The following is a 22,500-nucleotide window of genomic DNA, read 5'->3' on the forward strand; positions in this document are numbered from 1 at the left end:
TTTCCCCCCTCCCCCTCTTTGAACCTGCCACGAAGCCCTTGTGGGGCTGCTGCTGCTGCTGGCAGTGGCTGCACAGGAAGCTTGAGGGGACAGAGAGAGAGAGAGTGGGAGAGCAAGTGGGCATGGGGCGGCTGGATGTGAAGGCGGGGATGCATGCATGCCCGCTCGCCTGGCTGCGTATGTACAGAGCAGAGCTCTTCCCTCCGACCTCAAGCCCAAGGGGGCGCGAGTGTGCATATCTTCCTCCCCAGGAGGGTGCAGCTTAGCTGCAGGGAGGAGATGGGGGGCGAAGGGCATCATCATCAGGCTCTCTGAGGCAGTGCCTTGGACTTGCCCCCTCTCCGAACACAGGGCGTGTGGTGTCTGCACAGCCCCCAGACCCGGCGCCAAGGGCTGACGGGCGCGCGCGAGCCAAGTGAGGGCAAAAGGACTGGGAGAAGGGGGGTGTTCGGCCCGACCAAAAAAGAATTTGCCAATCGACTTAGCCTCCGCAAGGGGATGGCCACATAGAGGCCCGAGGGGAAGCGGGCTGCCCTAGGGCAGGTGGTGGTGCTGAGAGGCTCCAAGGGGATGGCCACATAGAGGCCTGAGGGGAAGCGGGCTGCCCTAGGGCAGGTGGTGGTGGTGCTGAGGCGCTCCAAGGTGGGAGGGGGGCAGGGAGGGGTTAGCGCTCAGCCCTCCTCGCTCGGCCCCTTCCCCGTCGGATCGGCGCTCAGAGGGGCCGAGGTGGGAGGGAGAGGCATCGAGGGCGTTCAGCGCTCAGCCCTCCTCGCTCGGCCCCTTCCTCGTCGGATCGGCGCTCAGAGGGGCCGAGGTGGGAGGGAGAGGCATCGTCTGGTTCACACTCACTCCCTCCACACTCGGCCGTTTCCTCGTCGAATCGACGCTCAAGGCGGTCGAGAGTGGTGACTACAACGGTCTGGAGGTAGTGATCCAAGGTTTGAGCGCGCCTGGATGACGGTAGAACACGTCCTTCTAAGGGAAAATCGATATAAATCCTCGCGAGCCTGAATTAGGCCTGCCGAGAACCGTCGAGCCCCGCGGCTCACCCCTATATTTTACCATGGGGGACACCTTCCCCGACCGGTCCGAGGCGGTGCTGCGGTCCGGCCCTCCCCGAGCCCCGTGCATGTCGCAGGCGCCTGTAGGAGGGTGGCAGCACCCAGGCCGACCTCCCTCTCGGTCCTCCACACTCACACTCGGCCGGTTCCTCATCGAACCGACGCTGGGAGGCTCCAAGGTGGGAGGGGAGGCACGGAGGGGATAGCACTCAGCCCTCCTGGCTCGGCCCCTTCCTCGTCGAATCGGCGCTCCGAGGGGCCGAGGTGGGAGGAGAGGCATGGAGGTTTAACCTGTTCAGCGCTCAGCCCTCCTCGCTCGGCCCCTTCCTCGTCGGATCGGCGCTCAGAGGGGCCGAGGTGGGAGGAGAGGCATCGAGGGGTTTCAGCACTCAGCCCTCCTCGCTCGGCCCCTTCCTCGTCGGATCGGCGCTCAGAGGGGCCGAGGTGGGAGAGAGGCATCGAGGGCGTTCAGCGCTCAGCCCTCCTCGCTCGGCCCCTTCCTCGTCGAATCGGCGCTCCGAGGGGCCGAGGTGGGAGGAGAGGCATGGAGGTTTAACCTGTTCAGCGCTCAGCCCTCCTCGCTCGGCCCCTTCCTCGTCGGATCGGCGCTCAGAGGGGCCGAGGTGGGAGGAGAGGCATCGAGGGCGTTCAGCGCTCAGCCCTCCTCGCTCGGCCCCTTCCTCGTCGGATCGGCGCTCAGAGGGGCCGAGGTGGGAGGAGGCATCGAGGGCGTTCAGCGCTCAGCCCTCCTCGCTCGGCCCCTTCCTCGTCGGATCGGCGCTCAGAGGGGCCGAGGTGGGAGGAGAGGCATCGAGGGCGTTCAGCGCTCAGCCCTCCTCGCTCGGCCCCTTCCTCGTCGGATCGGCGCTCAGAGGGGGCGGGGGGGGGGGGGGGGCATCGAGGGCGTTCAGCGCTCAGCCCTCCTCGCTCGGCCCCTTCCTCGTCGGATCGGCGCTCAGAGGGCCGAGGTGGGAGGAGAGGCATCGAGGGCGTTCAGCGCTCAGCCCTCCTCGCTCGGCCCCTTCCCCGTCGGATCGGCGCTCAGAGGGGCCGAGGTGGGAGGAGAGGCATCGAGGGCGTTCAGCGCTCAGCCCTCCTCGCTCGGCCCCTTCCTCGTCGGGTCGGCGCTCAGAGGGGCGAGGTGGGAGGGAGAGGCATCGTCTGGTTCACACTCACTCCCTCCACACTCGGCCGTTTCCTCGTCGAATCGACGCTCAAGGCGGTCGAGAGTGGTGACTACAACGGTCTGGAGGTAGTGATCCAAGGTTTGAGCGCGCCTGGATGACGGTAGAACACGTCCTTCTAAGGGAAAATCGATATAAATCCTCGCGAGCCTGAATTAGGCCTGCCGAGAACCGTCGAGCCCCGCGGCTCACCCCTATATTTTACCATGGGGGACACCTTCCCCGACCGGTCGAGCGGTGCTGCGGTCCGGCCCTCCCCGAGCCCCGTGCATGTCGCAGGCGCCTGTAGGAGGGTGGCAGCACCCAGGCCGACCTCTCTCTCGATCCTCCGGCCGGTTCCTCATCGAATCGACGCTGGGAGGCTCCAAGGTGGGAGGGGAGGCATCGAGGTCGTTCAGCACTCAGCCCTCCTCGCTCGGCCCCTTCCTCGTCGGATCGACGCTCCGAGGGGCCGAGGTGGGAGGAGAGGCATGGAGGTCCTTCAGCACTCAGCCCTCCTCGCTCGGCCCCTTCCTCGTCGGATCGGCGCTCAGAGGGGCCGAGGTGGGAGGAGAGGCATCGAGGTCGTTCAGCCCTGAGCCCTCCTCGCTCGGCCCCTTCCTCGGCGGATCGGCGCTCAGAGGGGCCGAGGGGGGAGGAGAGGCATCGAGGTCGTTCAGCACTCAGCCCTCCTCGCTCGGACCCTTCCTCGTCGGATCGACGCTCCGAGGGTGCGAGGTGTGTGGAGAGGCATGGAGGTCGTTCAGCACTCAGCCCTCCTCGCTCGGCCCCTTCCTCGTCGGATCGGCGCTCAGAGGGGCCGAGGCGGGAGGAGAGGCATCGAGGGTGTTCGGCACTCAGCCCTCCTCGCTCGGCCCCTTCCTCGTCGGATCGACGCTAAGAGGGGCCGTGGCGGGAGGAGAGGCATCGAGGTTTAACCTGTTCGGCACTCAGCCCTCCTCGCTCGGCCCCTTCCTCGTCGGATCGGCGCTCAGAGGGGCCGAGGTGGGAGGAGAGGCATCGCGGTTGTTCAGCCCTGAGCCCTCCTCGCTCGGCCCCTTCCTCGTCGGATCGGCGCTCAGAGGGGCCGAGGTGGCAGGAGAGGCATGGAGGTTGTTCAGCCCTGAGCCCTCCTCGCTCGGCCCCTTCCTCGTCGGATCGGCGCTCAGAGGGGCCGAGGTGGGAGGAGAGGCATCGAGGGCGTTCAGCCCTGAGCCCTCCTCGCTCGGCCCCTTCCTCGTCGGATCGGCGCTCAGAGGGGCCGAGGTGGGAGGAGAGGCATCGTCTGGTTCACACTCATCCCCTCCACACTCGGCCGCTTCCTCGTCGAATCGACGCTGAAGAGGGTCGAGAGTGGTGACTACAACGGTCTGGAGGTAGTGATCCAAGGTTTTAGCGCGCCCCGATCAGGGTGGAACACGTCATTCTAAGGGGAAATCGATATAAATCCTCGCGAGGCTGAAGTAGGCCTGCCGAGAATTTTCGAGCCCCGCCGCTCACCCCTATATTTTACCAAGGGGAAGGGACCCCTTCCCCGACCGGTCCGAGGCGGTGCTGCGGTCCGGCCCTCCCGAGCCCCGTGCATGTCGCAGGCGCCTGTAGGAGGGTGGCAGCACCCAGGCCGACCCCTCTCTCCATCCTCGACACTCACACTCGGCCGGTTCCTCATCGAACCGACGCTGAGAGGCTCCAAGGTGGGAGGGGAGCCATGGAGGGGACAGCACTCAGCCCTCCTGGCTCGGCCCCTTCCCCGTCGAATCGACGCTCCGAGGGGCCGAGGTGGGAGGAGAGGCATGGAGGTCTTTCAGCACTCAGCCCTCCTCGCTCGGCCCCTTCCTCGTCGGATCGGCGCTCATAGGGGCCGAGGTGGGAGGAGAGGCATCGAGGTCGTTCAGCACTCAGCCCTCCTCGCTCGGCCCCTTCCTCGTCGGATCGGCGCTCAGAGGGGCCGAGGTGGGAGGAGAGGCATCGAGGGCGTTCAGCGCTCAGCCCTCCTCGCTCGGCCCCTTCCTCGTCGGATCGGCGCTCAGAGGGGCCGAGGTGGGAGGAGAGGCATCGAGGTCGTTCAGCACTCAGCCCTCCTCGCTCGGCCCCTTCCTCGTCGGATCGGCGCTCAGAGGGGCCGAGGTGGGAGGAGAGGCATGGAGGTCGTTCAGCACTCAGCCCTCCTCGCTCGGCCCCTTCCTCGTCGGACGGGCGCTCAGAGGGGCCGAGGTGGGAGGAGAGGCATGGAGGTCGTTCAGCACTCAGCCCTCCTCGCTCGGCCCCTTCCTCGTCGGATCGGGGCTCAGACGGGCCGAGGTGGGAGGAGAGGCGTCGAGGTCGCTCAGCACTCAGCCCTCCTCGCTCGGCCCCTTCCTCGTCGGATCGGCGCTCAGAGGGGCCGAGGTGGGAGGAGAGGCATCGAGGGCGTTCAGCGCTCAGCCCCCCTCGCTCGGCCCCTTCCTCGTCGGATCGGCGCTCAGAGGGGCCGAGGTGGGAGGGAGAGGCATCGTCTGGTTCACACTCACTCCCTCCGCACTCGGCCGTTTCCTCGTCGAATCGACGCTGAAGAGGGTCGAGAGTGGTGACTACAACGGTCTGGAGGTAGTGATCCAAGGTTTTAGCGCGCCTCGATCAGGGTGGAACACGTCATTCCAAGGGGAAACCGATAAAATCCTCGCGAGCCTGAATTAGGCCTGCCGAGAACCTTCGAGCCCCGCGGCTCACCCCTATATTTTACCAAGGGGAAGGGACCCCTTCCCCGACCGGTCCGAGGCGGTGCTGCGGTCCGGCCCTCCCCGAGCCCCGTGCATGTCGCAGGCGCCTGTAGGAGGGTGGCAGCACCCAGGCCGAACCCTCTCTCGACCCTCCACACTCACACTCGGCCGGTTCCTCATCGAATCGACGCTGAGAGGCTGCAAGGTGGGAGGGGAGGCATGGAGGGGATAGCACTCAGCCCTCCTCGCTCGGCCCCTTCCTCGTCGAATCGGCGCTCCGAGGGGCCGAGGTGGGAGGAGAGGCACCGAGGGTGTTCAGCACTCAGCCCTCCTCGCTCGGCCCCTTCCTCGTCGGACCGGCGCTCATAGGGGCCGAGGTGGGAGGAGAGGCATCGAGGTCGTTCAGCACTCAGCCCTCCTCGCTCGGCCCCTTCCTCGTCGGACCGGCGCTCAGAGGGGCGCCGAGGTGGGAGGAGAGGCATCGAGGGTGTTCAGCACTCAGCCCTCCTCGCTCGGCCCCTTCCTCGTCGGATCGGCGCTCAGAGGGGCCGAGGTGGGAGGAGAGGCACGGAGGGTGTTCAGCACTCAGCCCTCCTCGCTCGGCCCCTTCCTCGTCGGATCGGCGCTCAGAGGGGCCGAGGTGGGAGGAGAGGCATGGAGGTTTAACCTGTCCAGCACTCAGCCCGCCTCGCTCGGCCCCTTCCTCGTCGGATCGACGAGCTTGGGAGGGTCGAAGGCGGGAGAGGAGGCCGTGAGCCCGTTCACCCTCTCCCTCCGCGCTGGACCCCTTCCACAGGGGATCCCAGCTCGGGAGGGTCGGAGGCGGGAGAGGAGGCCGCGAGCCCGCCCACCCTGTCCCTCCGCGCTGGACCCCTTCCACAGGGGACCCCAGCCCGGCGGGGTGTCCGGAAATTGGGAGAGGAGGCCGTGAGTCTCCCTCTTCCTCACCGCTGAACCCCTTCCACAGGGGATCCCAGCTTGGGAGGGTCGAAGGCGGGAGGGGAGGCCGTGAGCCCGTTCACCCTCTCCCTCTGCGCTGGACCCCTTCCACAGGGGATCCCAGCTCGGGGGGGTCGAAAGCGGGAGGGCAGGCCGTGAGCCCGTCCACCACCCTCTCCCTCTCCCTCACTGCTGGACCCCTTCCACAGGGGATCCCGGCTTGGGAGGGTCGGAGGTGGCCAAACCGAGGGTCGATTTTTCGACTTGGGTGCGGCTACAACCCGGGAGGTCTCCTGAACCCCGGGAGTTAATGCTGCTCTTTCTCGCGAACGGCGATGGGGGCGGCAAAAATTCACTTTGGGGGCGGCTGTGCCCAGGATTTAATCAAGGAAGGGGGTCCCCAGGCAGACGGACCCCCTTCCAGGCCAGAGCAGCCCGAGCGCACTGTAGCGGTTCAGCGGTGGGTCTCGGGGAGTTGTACCCCCGCCACTGGACAGGGCCCCGGGCCACCACTCCTCCGCCTCAGTGCAGGGAGCTGGCATGGTCGAGGGGCCAGAGCGCTGGGAGGGCAGAGTGTGCCCGCGCCATTCCCTGCGCCTCCAACACTCCGGAGCTGAGCTGCAGCGAAGGAGTGGCCTGTGGAGTAGCGGGAGAGATCAGGCAGTCGTCCCGTTGGCACACAAGCCCTGCCCCTCAGCGTAGTGCAGTGCAGGCATGCGTGGCTCGGCCTCTGGCTGTGTGGGGAGAGTGTGCTCGCGCCCCTCCCCTCCGCCTGTGATCGTCCGGAGCTCTGCTGATGCTGCAGCAGCACCAGCGATGGAGTCGGACGTGGAGCAGCGGAGAGGATCATGGGGTCATCTCGTCGGCACAGAAGCTCTCCCCCTCGGTGCAGGGCAGTGCAGGTGAGCATAGCTCGGCCTCCGGCCGTGTGGGGAGAGTGTGCCCGTGCCCTTCCCTCCGCCTCGACCCCTCTAGAGCTGAGCAGCAGCAGCGGAGGAGCAGAGGGGGTGATCGTGGGGTCGGCACACAAGCTCTTCCCCTCAAGTGCAGGGCAGTGCAGGTGAGCGTGGCTCGGCCTCTGGCCGTACGGGGAGAGTGTGCCCGTGCCCTTCCCTCCGCCTCGACCCCTCTAGAGCTGAGCAGCAGCAGCAGCAGAGGAGGAGGAGCAGAGGAGGTGATCGTGGGGTCGGCACACAAGCTCTTCCCCTCAAGTGCAGGGCAGTGCAGGTGAGCGTGGCTCGGCCTCTGGCCGTACGGGGAGAGCGTGCCCGTGCCCTTCCCTCCGCCTCGACCCCTCTAGAGCTGAGCAGCAGTAGCAGCAGCAGCAGCAGCAGCAGCAGCAGAGGAGGTGATCGTGGGGTCGGCACACAAGCTCTTCCCCTCAAGTGCAGGGCAGTGCAGGTGAGCGTGGCTCGGCCTCTGGCCGTACGGGGAGAGTGTGCCCGTGCCCTTCCCTCCGCCTCGAGCCCTCTAGAGCTGAGCAGCAGCAGCAGCAGCAGCAGCGGAGGAGGAGCAGAGGAGGTGATCGTGGGGTCGGCACACAAGCTCTTCCCCTCAAGTGCAGGGCAGTGCAGGTGAGCGTGGCTCGGCCTCTGGCCGTACGGGGAGAGTGTGCCCGTGCCCTTCCCTCCGCCTCGACCCCTCTAGAGCTGAGCAGCAGCAGCAGCAGCAGCAGAGGAGGAGGAGCAGAGGAGGTGATCGTGGGGTCGGCACACAAGCTCTTCCCCTCAAGTGCAGGGCAGTGCAGGTGAGCGTGGCTCGGCCTCTGGCCGTACGGGGAGAGTGTGCCCGTGCCCTTCCCTCCGCCTCGAGCCCTCTAGAGCAGCAGCAGCAGAGGAGGTGATCGTGGGGTCGGCACACAAGCTCCTCCCCTCGGTGCAGGGCAGTGCAGGTGAGCGTGGCTCGGCCTCTGGCCGTACGGGGAGAGTGTGCCCGTGCCCTTCCCTCCGCCTCGACCCCTCTAGAGCTGAGCAGCAGCAGCAGAGGAGGCGTTCGTGGGGTCAGCACACGAGCCCTTTCCCCTCGGTGCAGGGCAGTGCAGGTGAGCGTGGCTCGGCCTCTGGCCGTACGGGAGAGTGTGCCCGTGCCCTTCCCTCCGCCTCCAGCCCTCTAGAGCTGAGCAGCAGCAGCAGCAGAGGAGGTGAACGTGGGGTCGGCACACAAGCTCTTCCCCTCGGTGCAGGGCAGTGCAGGTGAGCGTGGCTCGGCCTCTGGCCGTACGGGGAGAGTGTGCCCGCGCCCTTCCCTTCGCCTCGAGCCCTCCAGAGCTGAGCAGCAGCAGCGGAGGAGCAGAGGAGGTGATCGTGGGGTCGGCACACAAGCTCTTCCCCTCAAGTGCAGGGCAGTGCAGGTGAGCGTGGCTCGGCCTCTGGCCGTACGGGGAGAGTGTGCCCGTGCCCTTCCCTCCGCCTCGAGCCCTCTAGAGCTGAGCAGCAGCAGCAGCAGCAGCAGCAGCAGCAAAGGAGGAGGACACGGGGTAGTGGAGGTGATCGTGGGGTCGGCCCACAAGCTCCTCCCCTCGGTGCAGGTGAGCGTGGCTCGGCCTCTGGCCGCGTGGGGAGAGTGTGCCCGCGCCCTTCCCTCCGCCTCCAACGCTCCAGAGCCGAGCACCGGCCAAGGAGTAGCAGTCCATGGAGCAACGAGAGGGAACGGGGGCGGTGGCACGCGAGCTCCTGGCCCACCCCGGTGCAGCGCAGGGCATGCATGGCTCGTCCTGTGGCCGTGGGCGGGGGAGTGTTCCCGTGCCGTCCGCACGCTGGGCCCGGCCCTCCTCCCGCTTACTGCAGGCAGGACACTGTCCTGGGGTAGTGGGGGCGGCGGGCGAGGCCGTGACCCCGACGGACGGTTCACCCCCTTCCTCCGCGCTCGGGCCCTTCCACAGGGGATCCAAGCTTGGGGGTCGAGGGAGGCCGAACCGGGGGTCGGATTCCCGACTTGGGTGCGGCCCCTTCCCGTTGAAATGCCAGGCCCCGAGGAGTTTCTACCGCTCTCTCCCCCGAACGCGGGAAGGGGGCCCAAAAATAAACTTTTTTCGGGGCTGTGCCCGGGATTTTACCGAGGAAGAGGGACCCCTTCCTACCCGGCAGTGTCGGCAGAGCAGGCCGGGCGTGCTGCAGTGGTTCAGCGGTGGGTCTCGGAGGCTGAGCCTCCGCCGCTGGACAGGGCCCCGGGCCGCCCCTCCCCCGCCTCAGTGCAGGGAGCCGGTGTGGTCGAGGGGCCGGGAGAGCAGAGTGTGCCCGAGCCCTTCCCTCTCCGCCTCCGCCTCCGGCCCTCCCGAGCGGCGCTGAGCTGCAGCAAAGGAGTGGCCCATGGGGCAGTGAGAGTGGGATTGTGGGGCCATCTGGCTGGCACAAAAGCTCGTCCCGTCAGTGCAGGGCAGTGCAGGTGCGCAAAGCTGGGCCTCTGGCCGTACGGGGAGAGTGTTCCCGTGCCCTTCCCTCCGCCTCTGGCCCTCTAGAGCTGAGCAGCAGCAGCAGCAGCAGCAGAGGAGGTGATTGTTGGGTCGGCACACAAGCTCTTCCCCTCAAGGGCAGGGCAGTGCAGGTGAGCGTGGCTCGGCCTCTGGCCGTACGGGGAGAGTGTGCCCGTGCCCTTCCCTCCGCCTCGAGCCCTCTAGAGCTGAGCAGCAGCAGCAGCAGCAGCAGCAGCAGCGAAGGAGGAGGACACGGGGCAGTGGAGGTGATCGTGGGGTCGGCACACAAGCTCCTCCCCTCGGTGCAGGTGAGCGTGGCTCGGCCTCTGGCCGTGTGGGGAGAGTGTGCCCGCGCCCTTCCCTCCGCCTCGAGCCCTCTAGAGCTGAGCAGCAGCAGCAGCAAAGGAGGAGGACACGGGGTAGTGGAGGTGATCGTGGGGTCGGCCCACAAGCTCCTCCCCTCGGTGCAGGTGAGCGTGGCTCGGCCTCTGGCCGTGTGGGGAGAGTGTGCCCGCGCCCTTCCCTCCGCCTCCAACGCTCCAGAGCCGAGCACCGGCCAAGGAGTAGTAGTCCATGGAGCAACGAGAGGGAACGGGGGCGGTGGCACGCGAGCTCCTGGCCCACCCCGGTGCAGCGCAGGCATGCATGGCTCGTCCTGTGGCCGTGGGCGGGGGAGTGTTCCCGTGCCGTCCGCACACTGGGCCCGGCCCTCCTCCCGCTCAGTGCAGGCAGGACACTGTCCTGGGGTAGTGGGGGCGGCGGGCGAGGCCGTGACCCCGACGGACGGTTCACCCCCTTCCTCCGCGCTCGGGCCCTTCCACAGGGGATCCAAGCTTGGGGGGGTCGAGGGAGGCCAAACCGGGGGTCGGATTCCCGACTTGGGTGCGGCCTCTTCCCGTTGAAATGCCAGGCCCCGAGGAGTTTCTACCGCTCTCTCCCCCGAACGGGGGAAGGGGGCCCAAAAATAAACTTTTTTCGGGGCTGTGCCCGGGATTTTACCAAGGAAGAGGGACCCCTTCCTACCCGGCAGTGTCGGCAGAGCAGGCCGGGCGTGCTGCAGTGGTTCAGCGGTGGGTCTCGGAGGCTGAGCCTCCGCCGCTGGACAGGGCCCCAGGCCGCCCCTCCCCCGCCTCAGTGCAGGGAGCCGGTGTGGTCGAGGGGCCGGGAGAGCAGAGTGTGCCCGAGCCCTTCCCTCTCCGCCTCCGCCTCCGGCCCTCCCGAGCGGCGCTGAGCTGCAGCAAAGGAGTGGCCCATGGGGCAGTGAGAGTGGGATTGTGGGGCCATCTGGCTGGCACAAAAGCTCTTCCCGTCAGTGCAGGGCAGTGCAGGTGCGCAAAGCTGGGCCTCTGGCCGTACGGGGAGAGTGTTCCCGTGCCCTTCCCTCCGCCTCTGGCCCTCTAGAGCTGAGCAGCAGCAGCAGCAGCAGCAGCAGAGGAGGTGATTGTTGGGTCGGCACACAAGCTCTTCCCCTCAAGGGCAGGGCAGTGCAGGTGAGCGTGGCTCGGCCTCTGGCCGTACGGGGAGAGTGTGCCCGTGCCCTTCCCTCCGCCTCGAGCCCTCTAGAGCTGAGCAGCAGCAGCAGCAGCAGCAGCAGCAGCAGAGGAGGTGATTGTTGGGTCGGCACACAAACTCTTCCCCTCGGTGCAGGGCAGTGAAGGTGAGCGTGGCTCGGCCTCTGGCCGTACGGGGAGAGTGTGCCCGTGCCCTTCCCTCCGCCTCGAGCCCTCTAGAGCTGAGCAGCAGCAGCAGCAGCAGCAGCAGCAGCAGCGAAGGAGGAGGACACGGGGCAGTGGAGGTGATCGTGGGGTCGGCCCACAAGCTCCTCCCCTCGGTGCAGGTGAGCGTGGCTCGGCCTCTGGCCGTGTGGGGAGAGTGTGCCCGCGCCCTTCCCTCCGCCTCCAACGCTCCAGAGCCGAGCACCGGCCAAGGAGTAGCAGTCCATGGAGCAACGAGAGGGAACGGGGGCGGTGGCACGCGAGCTCCTGGCCCACCCCGGTGCAGCGCAGGCATGCATGGCTCGTCCTGTGGCCGTGGGCGGGGGAGTGTTCCCGTGCCGTCCGCACGCTGGGCCCGGCCCTCCTCCCGCTTAGTGCAGGCAGGACACTGTTCTGGGGGAGTGGGGGCGGCGGGCGAGGCCGTGACCCCCGACGGACGGTTCACCCCCTTCCTCCGCGCTCGGCCCCTTCCACAGGGGATCCAAGCTTGGGGGGGTCGAGGGAGGCCAAACCGGGGGTCGGATTCCCGACTTGGGTGCGGCCTCTTCCCGTTGAAATGCCAGGCCCCGAGGAGTTTCTACCGCTCTCTCCCCCGAACGGGGGAAGGGGGCCCAAAAATAAACTTTTTTCGGGGCTGTGCCCGGGATTATACCAAGGAAGAGGGACCCCTTCCTACCCGGCAGTGTCGGCAGAGCAGGCCGGGCGTGCTGCAGTGGTTCAGCGGTGGGTCTCGGAGGCTGAGCCTCCGCCGCTGGACAGGGCCCCGGGCCGCCCCTCCCCCGCCTCAGTGCAGGGAGCCGGTGTGGTCGAGGGGCCGGGAGAGCAGAGTGTGCCCGAGCCCTTCCCTCTCCGCCTCCGCCTCCGGCCCTCCCGAGCGGCGCTGAGCTGCAGCAAAGGAGTGGCCCATGGGGCAGTGAGAGTGGGATTGTGGGGCCATCTGGCTGGCACAAAAGCTCGTCCCGTCAGTGCAGGGCAGTGCAGGTGTGCAAAGCTGGGCCTTTGGCCGTGTGGGGAGAGAGTGCCTGTGCCCTTCCCTCCGCCTCCAACCCTCCGGAGCCGAGCAGAAGCGAAGGAGTGGGCCACTGGAGCAGCGAGAGAGGGATCGTTGGGTGGCACATCAGCTCTGCCCCTCGGTGCATTGTAAGTCCTATGAGCAGGGCGCATCGGCCGGCCCTCGCCTGCGTGGGGACGGACTGAGGTCGGAGGAGAAGGCCCGGGTGGTGTTCGGGCGTCCGTCCATTGCCGTTGCCGGAGGAGGGGCCTCCCCGTACGCTGCGTGCTGTGCGTGGGTCGGGTTCCTTGGCTGGTCTCGGCACGATTCTGGCATGCCGCCCATTTCCCGGGGGCACAAAGCGGCTGGGAGCTGTCTGACGAGGGCTCCGGCCGCCTGTGCTGCCGCCAGGGAAGCTCGGGGCTGGCGCAACCTACTTTCGCTGGTCAAGTGCACATGCCAGTGGGTCGATGGGGTCCCGGGAAGCCGGAGGTCCGACGGGTCACACCGAACGACTGACCGGCTTGCCGCCACCGGCTGCCTAGGGTGTGCAGACCCGAGGGACTCTCTCTACGGGGAAACCCACGAATAGGGAGAATGCCCGGGAGCCGGAGGGGTCAGAGGGCAGAGTGTGGCTGTGCCTTTCCCTCCGCCTCCTAGACCCACCCTCCGGAGCCGAGCACCGGCAAAGGGGGGGTGGGCTTACCAAGACGGATCGTGGGGTCGGTCCGCAGCAGGGGCTCCTCTGGCTCTCGGTGCAGTGTGAGTATCGAGTGCCGGAAGGGCTCACCATACCCGCGTGGCTCTCCTCCGTTTTCAGAGGCGGGTGGTGGCCAACGGGGAGAGAAGACAGAAGGGGTGGGGCGGGCGGCTCTCAGAACCAAGGGCTTGCCTAACCTAACCCCAAGACAGGGAGCGACCTGGGTAGCGGGGTCGGCTCTCCGAGTGCAACCTAACCTTGAGGAAGAGAGAGTGAGCGGCCCTTCAGTGGGTGGCTGGCTCTGTGTTGGCCAGTTCTTCTGGCGGGCGGACGATAGTCGAAGGAGAGGGCCCGGGTGGTGTTCGGGCGTCCGTCCATTGCCGTTACCGGAATAGGAGGAGGGGCCTCCCCGCACCCTGTGCGGGGGGGAAACTTCTCCGGCTGGTTTCGGCATGGCTCTGGCACGCCGCCTGACTCCCGGGGGCACAACGCGGCCGGGTGCTTTCAGTCGAGGGCCCCGGCTGCCTGTGCTACTGTCAGGGGGAGAGGCCGGCGCTTAAGAAAAGAGAAAACCAGGTCCACGAAGCACATGCCAGTGGGTCGACGAGGTCCCGGGAAGCCGGAGGTCCGACGGTCACACCGAACGACTAACCGGCTTGCCGTCGTCGACTGCCTAGGGTGTGCAGACCTGAGGGACTCTCTCTACGGGGAAACCCACGAATAGAGAGAATGCCCAGCTACAGGTGAGAGGGCAGGCAGCGGGAGAAGAAGAAGGTCCACTTCTGCTGCTGAATGTGCCCTTGTCATGGGAGTCTGTGGTGGTGGTGGCTGAGGAGAAGCCATCCTCATCATCAGCTCCTGCCTGATATCGAATGCCATTGCGGGAGGGCTCACTTGACTCCTGTGTGAGGTCTTGGCCCCCCATGGCTGTTGTGTCTTACAGTGAATTGGACCAGTGAGTGAGTGAGCGAGCAGAGAGGGCCGCCACTACTACTCTAATTAGGCGCAGGCTGTGAGGGGAGAGTATTGTGTGCTGGGGTGGTGTTGCATGCTGGTTGTACTGCAGGTGATGACGACGAAATGTTTGTCACAAGTGCTGCATCAACAACGACAACGGCAGAAGCAACTGGTACCACAGACACAGGCACCCCCAACCAGCCTAGGCGCAAATCCAAGCTATTACTCCGTATATAGCTACCTGGTTGATCCTGCCAGTAGTCATATGCTTGTCTCAAAGATTAAGCCATGCATGTGTAAGTACAAGCCTATGCAAGGTAAAACCGCGAATGGCTCATTAAAACAGCTATGTTTCATTGGATCTGTACCCAATTACTTGGATAACTGTGGTAATTCTAGAGCTAATACATGCACACAGAGTCCCTGACCGAGAGGGAAGGGCGCTTTTATTAGTTTAAAACCGGTCGGCGGATCTCGGTCCGTAACCTGCCTGTGGTGAATCTGGATAACTTTGAGCTGAGCGCACAGTCTCCGCACTGGCGCCGCATCTTTCAAGTGTCTGCCTTATCAGCTTTCGATTGTAGGTTATGCGCCTACAATGGCTATAACGGGTAACGGGGAATCAGGGTTCGATTCCGGAGAGGGAGCCTGAGAAACGGCTACCACATCCAAGGAAGGCAGCAGGCACGCAAATTACCCACTCCCGGCCTGGGGAGGTAGTGACGAAAAATAACGATGTGAGACTCATCCGAGGCCTCACAATCGGAATGAGTACACTTTAAATCCTTTAACGAGGATCTATTGGAGGGCAAGTCTGGTGCCAGCAGCCGCGGTAATTCCAGCTCCAATAGCGTATATTAAAGTTGTTGCGGTTAAAAAGCTCGTAGTTGGACTACAGTTCCGGACTGACGGTACACCTCCCGGTGTCTACTGTCACGCTCCGAACAGCCTGGTATTTAACAGTCCAGGCCCCGCTGGCTCGCCCGGGGTGCTCTTCATCGAGTGTCCCGAGTGGCTGGCAAGTTTACTTTGAAAAAATTAGAGTGCTCAGAGCAGGCTACATGAATGGCCTAAATGTCTATGCATGGAATAATGGAATAGGACCTCGGTTCTATTTTGTCGGTTTTCCTCGGAACCCGAGGTAATGACTAATAGAAACAGGCGGGGGCATTCGTATTGCGACGCTAGAGGTGAAATTCTTGGACCGTCGCAGGACGAACTACTGCGAAAGCATTTGCCAAGGATGTTTTCATTAATCAAGAACGAAAGTTAGAGGTTCGAAGGCGATCAGATACCGCCCTAGTTCTAACCATAAACGATGCTGACCAGCGATCCGTTGGCGTTATTCCCATGACCCAGCGGGCAGCTTCCGGGAAACCAAAGTCTTTGAGTTCCGGGGAAGTATGGTTGCAAAGCTGAAACTTAAAGGAATTGACGGAAGGGCACCACCAGGAGTGGAGCCTGCGGCTTAATTTGACTCAACACGGGAAATCTCACCAGGCCCGGACACCGGAAGGATTGACAGATTGAGAGCTCTTTCTCGATTCGGTGGGTGGTGGTGCATGGCCGTTCTTAGTTGGTGGAGCGATTTGTCTGGTTAATTCCGATAACGAACGAGACTCTGGCCTATTAACTAGTCGACGGATCTCCATTAATTGGTGTCCAGTTCGCAACTTCTTCTTAGAGGGATAAGTGGCAATTCTAGCTGCACGAGATTGAGCAATAACAGGTCTGTGATGCCCTTAGATGTTCTGGGCCGCACGCGCGCTACACTGAAGGGATCAGCGTGTTTCCCCCTCCGAGAGGAGCGGGTAACCCGTTCAAACCCCTTCATGATAGGGATTGGGGCTTGCAATTGTTTCCCATGAACGAGGAATTCCCAGTAAGCGCAAGTCATCAGCTTGCGTTGATTACGTCCCTGCCCTTTGTACACACCGCCCGTCGCTACTACCGATTGAATGATTTAGTGAGGACTTTGGACTGGCGCCCTTGGATGCCTTGCTTCCCTTCACTGGGAGTGGGTGCCTCGGGCTGACGGAAAGATGTCCAAACTTGATCATTTAGAGGAAGTAAAAGTCGTAACAAGGTTTCCGTAGGTGAACCTGCGGAAGGATCATTACCAGTTGGATGGATGGAAGGAAGGACTCCTCCTCCCACTCCTAATAACAACAACTATACTTCATTGAGGGTTGCCTTGGGAGGAGATGATGGTGGTTCATTCACATCAGACTCGGCAAGCACACCCCCGTGATGGCAGAAGAGGGAAAAAAAGAGAGAGAGAGAGAGAGAGAGAGAGAGAGAGAGAGATACAGAGAGAGGATGTGTGGAGAGATGTAGGAGGTCGAAGGACAGAAGACACAGTGCCAAAGTAACTGGCTCCTGGTCGTCCGCCTCCTCCTCCTCCTCCTCCTCCTCCTCCTCCTCCTCCTCCTCCTCCTCTCCTCGTTCTTGCCATCAGTTCCCCCCCCCCTACTGTGCGTTCCCGGCACCCAACAGCATACCCTACTCCCTAAATAGAGCAAAGGGAGAAGGAAGACCAACAGCCCTTCTCGAGCACCCAGCGCACACATGCATATACACACGTATCTGTATTATCCTCCTGCTGCTGCTGCTCTCCTTGTCCTCCTCCTGAGGATTCCCATCCCCCTGCTGCTGCTGCTGCTGCTGCTGCTGCTGCTGGTGCAGAGGTAAGATGGGATGAGAGGGGGAGGGAGAGAGAGAGGATGGGTGTCAATAAAGCACCGTGCTAAGGGGAAGGAGAAGGAAGAGCAAGCCCATCTCGAACGTCAGCTAATGATGATGTGGGCTGCTGTACTTGTTACTATGGAGGCAGAGGCCCACCTCCTATGACACTAGTATCATGTGCCACCCTCTGCCGGCGCGCGCTCTCTCTCTACGTCTCCCACCGTTGGTTGGGCGAGTAGCCAGCAGAGGCAGCCAGAGCCGGAGAAAGGTGGCGTCGGTTGATACGTCTGGTGGTGTCGGTCCCTATTCCTAGTGACGAGAGAGGAAAAGCCTGGTCGGGTGCATCCCGCAGGCAGCACGAAACCTCTTCTACCAAGGTCAGCCGTGAGTGACACCTCACTGGCTCTGTCTGGAAACCTAAGAATTGTGCGACATGGACCTGGCAAGTCCGAGATCGCTTCTTCTCCCAAACTGTGACACAACTCTTAACGGGGGATCACTTGGCTCGTGGGTCGATGAAGACCGCAGCGAACTGCGAGTCGGTATGTGATACGCATTTTCAGATACATCGACAAGTCGAACGCACATTGCGGTGGCTTGCCCCGTAGGGTAGCCGCCACTCCTGGACGAGGGTCATACAAGGCCTCTAACAACACGCTGGTGAGAACCGGCAATGGGCTAACTAGCCGCGAGAGGGGCGACTTGGGGCTACGTCAACAATTGACTGTCTTTCGGGCAGAGCCCCAAGGAGCCGACAAGACATTCCTCTCAGCCTTGGGGATTCGCAGTGCCGCCCCCCACCGGGCTCTGCTGCGTTCCTTCAAAACCAACCCATTGATATAACCTGTCACTGGGGAGGGCGTCGTCGTCGTTGTCCTTGTGTGTCCGTGCAGGCATGCATGGTGACGGTCGGCCCCACCCTCCCCATCAAGCAAGGGACTGAACACTGGGAGATCTGTAAGGCGATTTAAAGAAGCTCTCAGGGGGCCGAACAGTGTTCTGGAGAGGCTGGGGTGTAGCACCGGGACTACCGTTTCATTTCCACACCGTCCACTCTTCTCCTACCCAGGGGTAGAGGAGACGCGGTGCTCGACATTGTGACTAAAACAAGTCGGTGCACCGCCGGAGGTGGAGTCAAGGTGGGACTTGGAAAGGAACCAAGGTGAGGCAGGCAGGCAGGAAGGAAGGAAGGCAGGCAGGTGGGACAGAGGATGCAGTTTGACCTGTCTTCTTCCCGCTCTCCTCCTCCTCCCCCTGCTCTTGCTCTCACCTCCTTTGTCCCAAGTGACGCACAGCCCGACATGGTTCATTTTTTCCTCTCTTCTGTGCCGTCGGAGTGCTCATCATGGGGTCTCCGACAGAAGGGACGAAGGGTGCTCTGCGGCCTACTACCACCACCAGTACTGAGGTCTGCTCTGTGGAGTCGAGGAGCAACATGTTACCTTGACGAGGGTGGTCCTGTGGTGGGTGGGTGGGTGGGTCCGTGGAGAGGGGATGCTGTAGTGAGTGGATCACTGTCCTGCTGACCCTGTGCTGCTGCTGCTGCTGCTCCTGCTGCTGCTGCTGCTGCTGTTGTCTTTGGCTGGCCCCAGGCCAGTCTGGTCGACAGTAATGGGACTGATTGGTCCCGATAGCTCAGTCAGATGGTCAGTCAGTGTGTCAGTCACCCCTTGTGTAACCGGGTGGGAACTCGGCTCCGAGGAGGAGCAAGAAGAGTTAGCCGGGTACACGTGCACACCCTTATCGTCGTCCGAGGAGCCCGTGGCTCTCGTTTGGCGGCACAGGAGCAAGAGACGAATGACCGGGCGTGCGCGCTCCACTGACCCCGAGAACGGTAGTGGAACGGGAAGTGGACAGGTAGAGGCAGGTGGAGAAGTTGGCCGCGAAGGTAGTCTGTTTTGGGTTATAGAATATACCCGGCCGACCTTTGCTGTGCTCTCTCCCTTCTGTGCTCGTCCCTTTGACTTGAGTGATGGGTGATAAGAAAGACAACCAAGGGCCTCCGGGACCCACTGCAATCCGCCCTCCCCCCCCCCTCCCTCCCTGCGCCTCCTCACCGCAAAAGCAGCTGCCGCCAGCGTGCCAATGACCACCGTAGTCGGCGGCAGGCAGGGGCTGCTGCTGCTGCAGCAGGCGGTGGGGAGAGCCTCGGGTCCGCTCGGGTCTGAATCGAACCGTGGCGGTCCCCGAGGAACGGCGTGCGTGGCGCGCCGCCGGGGGCTGGGGGTGGTGTACGGGAAGGCTAGAGGCAAGAGAAGTGGAAAGGGTGGTAACAACGCTGCAGCAGCCTGCTGCTGCTGCTGCTTATGCTGTTGTGCGTGTCAGACGGCTGCCTGATGCATCCCTCACTCCTTGCTTCTGTCGGTCCACAGAGAACCGACACCTACCAGTACTTGGCATTTGCAAGGGTCTGGTTGTCGCGTTGGCCAAGTCAGTGAGCAGACTGCCGGCTCCTCCCCTCTCGCCCCTCGTCGTGGGGGGGGAGAGAAGAAGAAGAAGGAGGAGGAGGAGGAGAACTCGTTTCTCCTTGTCCCGCACTGCTCATTGGCGGTCACCAACAAGCCTTTTGAAGTGGCCCTCGTTGCCAACTGCAGCGCCCGGAGAGGAGGAGGAGGAGGAGGCTTCTTGTTCTCCTCCTTTCTCTAGAGGAACTGCAGGAGGAGGACTCAACGAGGGCCCGGCGGAGGCGCCAGATGTTCGCCGTTGTCGTGACGGCCTGGAGTAGCCCGCACGCAGAGGCCCGAGCTCCTTGAGGGTCCCGAGTAGTGTGGGTGAAACTTGAAGTCTGGCTGACGTGAGGAGTCGTGCGTGCCCGATGATGATGGGGATCGGGCAAGGCGCTTCCTCGATGATTGTTGTACGTACTGGGGGCGGGGGAAGCCCTGACAACACGAACGAGCTTGTGGAAGCTGGTTGCTGCCGGTACAAGTGGTGGTGGTGTCGGTAAGTGTCGGGTGAGAAAAGCAGTTAGTTGATTTGCTGCTGCTGGTGCCGGTGCTGCTGCTTTAGATGCCTTCTTCACGCAGGCGGCAGCAGCAGCATTGAGCCCCAAAAGAGAAGCAGCAGCAGCAGCAGCTGCCCACCCTACCGAGAAGAAGTACTTTGGAACGAGCAGTGCCATAGTAGTACCGATGCCACCGGAGAGCCACAAAGCAACAGCAAAGTGTAGTTAGTGGAGGGTGTTACCTTGCCAGTACCAAACAATAATCACTCTTGGTCACGACCTCGTCCCAGGAGAGATCACCCGCCAAATTTAAGCATATTAATAAGCGGAGGAAAAGAAACCAACAGGGATTCCCTTAGTAAGGGCGACTGAACCGGGAAGAGCCCAGCGCATAACCTCGAACCCTCACTGAGGCGTCCTCGAGGGGTGTTGCGTTTCAGAGGGTCCAGCACGCCGACCATTCTCGCCTAAGTCTCGTTTGAAAGCGGCTCATTACCCAAGGAGGGTGATAGGCCCGTATGGCGACTCACCCGTGAGGGATACCTTGGTCGGCGGAAAGGGCTTTTCTGTAGAGTCAGGTTGCTTGAAACTGCAGCCTAAAGCAGGTGGTAAACTCCATCTAAGGCTAAATATGACCACGAGACCGATAGCGAACAAGTACCGTGAGGGAAAGTTGAAAAGAACTTTGAAGAGAGAGTTCAATAGTACGTGAAACCGTTAAGAGCCTAAACGGGTGGAACTCGTAGATCGAAATGAGGGGATTCAGCTCGATGGCGTCGGCTGGGCCGAGAGGTCCGCCTGGTAAGTGACGCCCGCGCGTTCGGCGTTCGCGCCGGCGCGGGCCCGCCTCCGGTTTCTCACGCCGGCGCCGGAGGGCGTATTTCTCCTCGAAGTAGATTGCCGCAGCCATTGCCGGGGACGTCGAAGGCCCGGGCGGATTGGTACCTCGCCGTGCCCCCTTCTGCCGCCCTTCCCCTCCTCGGGGAGGTAGCGGGGCTGGGCGGGCGGCGGGGAAACCCCCGGTGACAAAATACCCTGACTGCCCTGCGATGGTTTAATGAGTGGCGAGGGGGCCGCTTTTTGAGGGTCGCGGGAGTGCCCGCGACCGTGCGGTCTCCCTCTGCGGTAATGGCTAAGTCGGTGGACCACCCGCCCCGTCTTGAAACACGGACCAAGGAGTTCAACATGTGTGCGAGTCATTGGGTGCACTAAACCCAGAGGCGAAATGAAAGTGAGACACTGCGGGGGGCCTCGCCCCTCCCCTCTCCTCCTCCGACTCTTCCCCCCCTGTCCTGTTCTTCTTCTCCCGAAGGAGGCTGCGGCGGGGCCCAGGGCAGGTCGGCTGGCTGGCGGGGAGGCGGCCGGGGTCTCCTGGGGCTGATCCCTCGGCCACGCAGCACGCCCGGCTCCCTTGGAAGGGGCGACGAGGGGGTGAGTCCCTTTCCCTCCTCTCCTCCGACCTCGGTTTTGGCGTCCGGCGGCGTGCGGTGGCCCTCGCCCGAGTGCTCCGGGCGCACGCGGCGGCGGTCGTCGTCGTCCTCCTCTCTGAGGGGGCGCGCGGCCGCCGCGCCCAACGCGTGGACACGCTCTCCGGTGTCGGGGGGGCGCAAGCCCGGGACTTGCCGTATCGGCCCTCCGCGGAGGGGCGGGCTCGGGGGGGCGGATACCCGCCTCCCTCCCGTTTTCCACCTGCGGCAGGTGCCGGCAAGTACCTTGAGCAGATATGTTGAGACCCGAAAGATGGTGAACTATGCCTGGCCAGGATGAAGCCAGAGGAAACTCTGGTGGAGGTCCGGAGCGATTCTGACGTGCAAATCGATCGTCAGAGCTGGGTATAGGGGCGAAAGACTAATCGAACCATCTAGTAGCTGGTTCCCTCCGAAGTTTCCCTCAGGATAGCTGGCACTCGTACATGAGTTTCATCCGGTAAAGCGAATGATTAGAGGTCTTGGGGACGAAACGTCCTCAACCTATTCTCAAACTTTAAATGGGTGAGTGTCTGGGCTTTCTTGAAAGACGGGGCGCGGCGGCCTTCCAAAAGCCGCTGGCGCCGCCGTCCACGACTGAAGCTCCAGAGCCAAATCACTGAGTGCCTAGTGGGCCAATTTTGGTAAGCAGAACTGGCGCTGTGGGATGAACCAAATGTCGAGTTAAGGGGCCTAAATGAATGCTCATAGAACCCAAGAAAGGTGTTGGTTGCTATAGACAGCAGGACGGTGGCCATGGAAGTTGGAATCCGCTAAGGAGTGTGTAACAACTCACCTGCCGAAGCAACTAGCCCTTAAAATGGTATGGCGCTCAAGCATTCTCCCGATACTCGACCGCCGGTGGCACAACAGGCTTCGCCACGCAAGTCTTTAAGCCCCGGTGAGTAGGAGGGCGCGGTGGTGAGCGTTGAAGGTTTCGGCGTGAGCCGGACTGGAGCCGCCACTGGTGCAGATCTTGGTGGTAGTAGCAACTAATCGAGAGAGACTCCCTTGTAGGCCGATGTGGAGAAGGGTTCCATGTGAACATCAATTGGACATGGATCAGTCGCTCCTGAGCCCAAGGCTAACGCCTTGTACCACGTCGAGCGGTAACGGCTTCAGACGACCAGCCAGTTCCAAGCAGCGCAGCTGGCGATATCACACACACTCCATAGGCGCATTCATTCCCGTCTTTCCAATTGATGACTGACGGTGACGAACGCCACAAGCAGCTGGAGAAACAGCCGAGAAGGGCCAAAAGCAGCAGCAGCAGCTTGAAGAAGCAGCACCAGAGGCGAAGAAGCACAGAGGGCGCAGGGTGTGCGTGGCCGCTTAATGAGGCTGGTGGGCTGCGGTTGTAGTGACCGCAGTGGCAGCAGCGGTGGCATAGCTATCCTTGTTGTTCTCGGTGTGGTTGCCGGTGGTGCAGCGGCTGTGGCCGTGGCTGCCGCTGTCGGCGTCATCGTATTACGTCGCGTGCGTTGCGTGCGAGCACGCGACGGCGCGACGCGACGGAGGCGCAGGGGGGGGTTGGTCTGCCGCCCGGGCAGAAACACAGAGGGGGGGCCGAGTACGGCTCCTCCTCCACCGGGGCGTTGGCACCCGGCACGATCGATAGAGGCGTAGCAGCACCCATCGTCCTCCTCTGCTAATGACGACCATGGTCAGGAGGAGAGGCACTTGCCCTCGCCTTCGGGCGCAAGCACTCGGTGGCTGTGCGGCGCCCGGCGGGTGAGGGGGACTAGTAGTTGGAGCGGCATTGCATCAG

General features: G+C 63.4%; 3 non-coding genes across 3 annotated transcripts in view; all 3 read left to right on the top strand.

Annotated features, from left to right (window-relative positions):
* The first annotated feature begins 13,875 nt into the window (after positions 1-13,875).
* On the top strand, positions 13,876-15,756 carry LOC145389749 (small subunit ribosomal RNA). Its single transcript, XR_013895518.1, has one exon. It is a non-coding gene; the product is annotated as a small subunit ribosomal RNA (ribosomal RNA).
* Positions 15,757-16,802: 1,046 nt separating this feature from the next.
* On the top strand, positions 16,803-16,958 carry LOC145389747 (5.8S ribosomal RNA). The gene has a single exon (XR_013895515.1). It is a non-coding gene; the product is annotated as a 5.8S ribosomal RNA (ribosomal RNA).
* A 2,584-nt stretch (positions 16,959-19,542) lies between these two features.
* The window catches only part of LOC145389744 (large subunit ribosomal RNA), a 6,442-nt gene continuing 3,484 nt past the window's right edge, over positions 19,543-22,500 (top strand). Inside the window, exon 1 of the ribosomal RNA XR_013895513.1 lies at positions 19,543-22,500. This exon is cut by the window's right edge and continues 3,484 nt beyond it. This is a non-coding gene — a ribosomal RNA (large subunit ribosomal RNA).

This window comes from Coenobita brevimanus, unplaced genomic scaffold (genome assembly GCF_032717465.1).
Source record: "Coenobita brevimanus isolate Jiangsu-jjx unplaced genomic scaffold, ASM3271746v2 jjx.HiC_scaffold_1993, whole genome shotgun sequence".
Lineage (NCBI taxonomy): Eukaryota > Metazoa > Arthropoda > Malacostraca > Decapoda > Coenobitidae > Coenobita > Coenobita brevimanus.